This window comes from Erythrolamprus reginae, chromosome 8 (assembly GCF_031021105.1).
Source record: "Erythrolamprus reginae isolate rEryReg1 chromosome 8, rEryReg1.hap1, whole genome shotgun sequence".
Classification (NCBI taxonomy): Eukaryota; Metazoa; Chordata; class Lepidosauria; order Squamata; family Dipsadidae; genus Erythrolamprus; species Erythrolamprus reginae.
The window spans coordinates 44,010,313-44,015,452 of NC_091957.1; positions in this window are offsets into that span (position 1 = coordinate 44,010,313).

Here is a 5,140-nt window from a genome sequence, read left to right on the forward strand (position 1 = left end):
ATACAGTGGTACCTATACTTAAGAACTTAACTCGTTCTATGACCAGGTTCTTAAGTAGGTTTAGGTTTAGGTTTATTGGATTTATATGTAGAAGAGTTTGTAAGTAGAAGCAATTTTTCCCATAGGAATCAATGTACTGTAAAAGCAAATAATACACGCAAACCCATTAGGAAAGAAATAAAAGCTCGGAATTTGAGTGGGAGGAGGAAGAAGAAGAAGAGGAAGGGGACAGTCACTGCTGAAGGAAGAAGGTGAGGTGAGGGGAATGAAAAAAATCCAAAACTTTAAGTCTTAAAAAAAAAAGAGGCTGCCTCCCATACACTGCACCAGAGAGCACGAGAGGGGGGAACCTCCTGCTCCTTTTTTAAAAAAAAATATTTATTTGTTTGTTTGTTTGTTTGTCAAACAAGTATAGTATTATAGTACATATTAACATAACATAACATAAGTAGAACGTAGTAATAGAAAGGATAATAAGACGGTAGAAAAGGGACATTAGGCACATAAGTGCACTTATGCACGCCCTTTACAGACCTCTTAGAAAAGGGGAGAGGTCAATTGTAGATAATGTAAGGTTGAAGATTTTGGGGTTGGGGGAAGCAACAACAGAGTCAGGTAATGAGTTCCAGGTGGTGACCACTCTTATTGCTGAAATCGTATTTTCTGCAGTCAAGTTTGGAGCGATTTACATTCAGTTTGTATCTATTACGTGCTCTTGTGTTGTTGTTGTTGTTAAAGGTGAAGTAGTCACTGACTACTTCATGATTTTATGAACAACAGTTAAATCAGTTCAGAGAGGAGGTAGTTGTAAATTTTCTAGATTTATTATTTGAAGCCTGGAGGAGTAAGGTAATTTGTTACTTGAGGAGGAGTGAAGAACTCTTCTTGTGAAGTATTTCTGGACTCCTTCGGTTGTATTAATATCTGATATGCAGTGTGGATTCCACACAGGTGAGCTATATTCTAGAATAGGTCTGACAAATGTTTTGTATGCTCTGGTTAATAAATCAGTGTTTCTAGAGAAGAAGCTACGTAAGATTAGGTTTACAATTCTTAAAGCCTTTTTGGCAATGCTGTTACAGTGGGCTCTAGCACCTAGGTCATTGGAAATGAGTACTGCAAGGTCTTTGACTGAGTGAGGGTCCGCTGTTAGTTCAGTTTTACCAAGTATGTATTTAGTATTCGGATTCTTTTTACCAACGTGTAGGACGGAGCATTTGTTGGTAGAGATTTGAAGTTGCCAGTTGGTAGACCATTCAGCTACATGGTCAAGGTCTTTTTGAAGGGTAGAAGTATTGTCAGCAGTATTAAATAGTTTAACATCATCAGCAAAGAGAACACAATTGCTTGTCATGTTGTCACAGAGATCGTTTATGTAGAGTATATGACTGAAAGGCAGCGGCTGCTGCTACCTGCTTCCTCGTCCTTCTCATGCTCCCCTCTCCTCTCGCTCACTCGCTTTGTAATCGGTGCCTTTCTTCACTGTGGTGACTCCTCAGTTTGGCTGAAGCTGAGTTGATCTGGTTGGGGCGAAGCGCCCCCTTTTGCCTTTCCATGGCCAGCCGCTCCAGGAGGAAACCTCATACCAGGTGTATGGAAGGCAGCGCGAAGTGGTTTATTCCGTCTCCAAGCACCCAGAGAAAGGAAAATGCCACTGGCAGCCCAGAAAAGCCCAAGATAACCAGAATTAAAGGGGGAATGGCAGGAAACTGGCCGGGCCTTCGTGCCACTCTCAAATTTCCTGGGAACTTTTTCTGGACTTGGGTTCTTAAGTAGAAAATGGTTCTTGAGAAGAGGCAAAAAAATCTTGAACACCTGGTTCTTATGTAGAAAAGCTCTTAAGTAGAGGCGTTCTTAGGTAGAGGTACCACTGTATTTGAGATGAGCAACTATGTCATATAAACAGTGATAGCAATAGCACTTAGACGTGTTCTGCCAGCCTCTCTGAAAATTCAAGGGTACAAATTTCACACACACACACACACGTTTGAAAATTCAAAACAATGTTCTTTATCATAAAATTCAAAATAAACTAAGCACTCTTTTTGTATTGCAAAGAGCACTCTTCCCAAAACAACCGGGTAGTCTGTACAATTTCCCTTAAGCAGTCATTAAGTACTTAGCTAGCAGCTGTGAAGAAACTTCACACCCCTTCTTCTTCCAACGAAGTGAGACACACACACACAAGTTGCTCTGCTTTGTTTTCCAAGGCATGAAAAAGCAACAAAGTCTAGAAAACACAGGATTCCTGACAAACTCCGATCAGATATTCTTCCACAATGGCCAAACCCACATACTGTTATTTATAGCAGCAGCCCGAATTACTGGAGCCCCACCCAAACACAGGTGGCCTCACTTATTTCCTGTAATATGTTTTTACTTGGTCTCTTCTACACATAATTCTGCACTTGCGTGGGTCCAAAATGTCATCATCTGAATCAATGGAAGATAAGGGAGATTGACTGCCTGGGCTGTGTGCCAAGCCCTCCTCTGCCGAGTCACTCCCACCTTCTTCTTCGTCCGAGGAAAGTAAACTCTGAACTGATTCTGTTGGCAATAACACAGGCCTGTAACATGTTGATTTTCCCCTGGCATCCACCTCCCCATTCCCTGGGACAGGAGCTGGGCCAGAGCCAACCACAACAAGACGTATGGTATATACCCAGGGGTGGGTTCTAACTTACCTCGCTGCCGATTCGCTTCCTCCCACACCACGTGGCAAAGAAACAAAGGTGCAAAACAGATGGCAACCACATACAAAGTGCCGGAACTTGGCTTCTGCACAAGTTTGGAATGAAAAATAAATAAATAAATTTGGAAAAAAAAGGAAAAAGATGGAGGTGCCAATGTCCGGCACTGACTGATCACAATGGCATCACCAGCAGGTCACTACCACTTCTGTCAAACAGTCTGAACAGTTGAAAACCACACATGTATATACCATAATAATAACAACAACAATAGAAACATAGAAACATAGAAGACTGACGGCAGAAAAAGACCTCATGATCTATCTAGTCTGCCCTTATACTATTTTCTGTATTTTATCTTAGGATGGATATATGTTTATCCCAGGCATGTTTAAATTCAGTTACTGTGGATTTACCAACCACGTCTGCTGAAAGTTTGTTCCAAGGATCTACTACTCTTCCAGTAAAATAATATTTTCTCATGTTGCTCCGGATCTTTCCCCCAATTAACTTCAGATTGTGTCCCCTTGTTCTTGTGTTCATTTTCCTATTAAAAAAACTTCCCTCCTGGACCTTATTTAACCCTTTAACATATTTAAATGTTTCGATCATGTCCCCCCTTTTCCTTCTGTCCTCCAGACTATACAGATTGAGTTCATGAAGTCTTTCCTGATACGTTTTATGCTTAAGATCTTCCACCATTCTTGTAGCCCGTCTTTGGACCCGTTCAATTTTGTCAATATCTTTTTGTAGGTGAGGTCTCCAGAACTGAACCCAGGATTCCAAATGTGGTCTCACCAACGCTCTATACAGCGGAATCACAATCTCCCTCTTCCTGCTTGTTATACCTATAGTTATGCAGCCAAGCATTCTACTTGCTTTCCCTACCGCCTGACGGCACTGTTCACCCATTTTGAGACTGTCAGAAATCATAGCAACAACATCAGCATTGAAAGGGACCTTGGAGGTCTTCTAGTCCAACCCCCTGCTTAGGCAGGAAACCCTGCACTACTTCAGACAGATGGTTATCCAACATCTTCTTAAAAACTTCCAGTGTTGGAGCGTTCACAACTTCTGGAACCAAGCTGTTCCAAGGATTAATTGTTCTAACCGTCAGGAAATTTCTCCTTTGTTCTGAATTACTTCGCTCCTTGATTAGTTTCTTCCATTGCTTCTTGTTCCACCTTCAAGGTGCTTTGGAGAATAGGTTGACCTTCCCTCTTCTTTGGGGCAACCCCTGAGATATTGGAACACTGGTTATACAGGACTTTCCATGGCATCAATCCAGCATCTTCAATGCTGCACTAAGTCTTCTTTTCTCCTTCTCAGTTTGGTCCAAAATACAATAGGATACCTAAGTTGACGGAGAACAAAAATCAATCAACAGGCAAAAGTTCGGGATTATCTATACCAGTGATGGCAAAACTTTGGCACATGTGGCCATACTTTTTTAATATCAGTGATCAAAGTGCCTGCCACCAGACAACATTCACGCCCCTCCACCAAAATGGGGGCATATTTTCTATATACCCTTTTAACTCAAGAGCAATATATCTATTTACATATTATAAAGTAATTCTAATGTATTCTTTATACCTTGGTCTCAAATTCTACTGACCACATATTATTATTATTATTATTATTATTATTATTATTATTATTATTTACTAGATTTGTATGCCGCCCTTCTCCAAAAACTCTTATTTTGTCCTATCAGTTCCTGTAGAATTCATCCTCTTATCCATAATCTCAAACTGAATATGATCCACCATGTACCAATGCCAATTTTGTATTATCCATTTTGTCACATCCTTCCAGCCTGGGACTATTACCGCTTGAGCGCTTTCTATCACTGCTTCTTTTATTTCTCTAAATTCTCCCATCTCGTTCCTTTTGTCTAGTACCGCCATTTCTTTTGTAATTGTCCATCGTATATTTAACATCCTATTGGTGTCCTCGTGCACTTCTTTCCAAAGGCTCTGCACTACCAGACATTCCACATGGAGCCCTATCTGTCAGCACGCAAACTGTTGCCGTAGCTAGGCTCCAACGTGCATATGCCCACCTGCCAGCTGATTTTCAGCTCACCTGGAAGCTTTGGGAGGACATTTTAGGTGTCCTGAAGGCCTCTGGGGCCCATTTTCACTCTCCCCAGGCTCCAGGGAAGCTTCATGGGCCTGGGAAGCACCAAAAATGGGCCTACCACTTGTAAGAGCTCATATGACCTATAAAGCCCTTCATGGCATCAGACCAGAATATCTCCGAGACCGCCTTCTGCCACACGAATCCCAGAGACCGGTTAGGTCCCACAGAGTTGGCCTTTTCCGGGTCCCTTTGACTAAACAATGTCGTTTGGCAGGACCCAGGGGAAGAGCCTTCTCTGTGGCAGCCCCGACCCTCTGGAACCAGCTCCCCCCCAGAGATTAGGATTGCCCCCACCCTCCTTGCCT